Raw genomic sequence first — 529 nt, forward strand, 5'->3', positions numbered from 1 at the left:
GTAGTATAGTAGGAGTAGTAGGAGTACTTAATTAGTTGGGGAATTTAGGTAGAGACCTTTGCTGCTGCACTTCTTTTTCCTGCTACTCCCTCCGTAAAGAAATATAAAAGCGTTTCGATCGATGATCAAGCTTACCTCTTTACCGCGGGTTAGCGAGTGAATAAACCCAAATCAAAAGATTACGCGTGCTAGATGATGGCACCAGTACACTGGCGAGGTAAGCATTATTCGTGAAAAGATAGGGCGAGGTTAATAATGCACATGGATCCTTCAGTAAACGGCGGGGGCGGTTCCAGAGAGCGCGGCGTCACGTAATCGCGTTGTGTGGCGCACAAGGCCCCGTCCCAAACAGGAGCTGAGCCGAGCCGCGACAGCCTTCGTTTTCTTATGCATTTTCTGACAGGGCCATACAGTGCAATCGTACCTTAATTCCCGTGTTGATTACCCTGGTGTACCATTGCCATTTCTATTTTATTTTGCGGGGGGTGTACCATTACCATTGCGCCGCTGGGTTACCGACAACAGATCG

The sequence above is a fragment of the Triticum aestivum genome, chromosome 2A (assembly GCF_018294505.1).
Source record: "Triticum aestivum cultivar Chinese Spring chromosome 2A, IWGSC CS RefSeq v2.1, whole genome shotgun sequence".
Classification (NCBI taxonomy): domain Eukaryota; kingdom Viridiplantae; phylum Streptophyta; class Magnoliopsida; order Poales; family Poaceae; genus Triticum; species Triticum aestivum.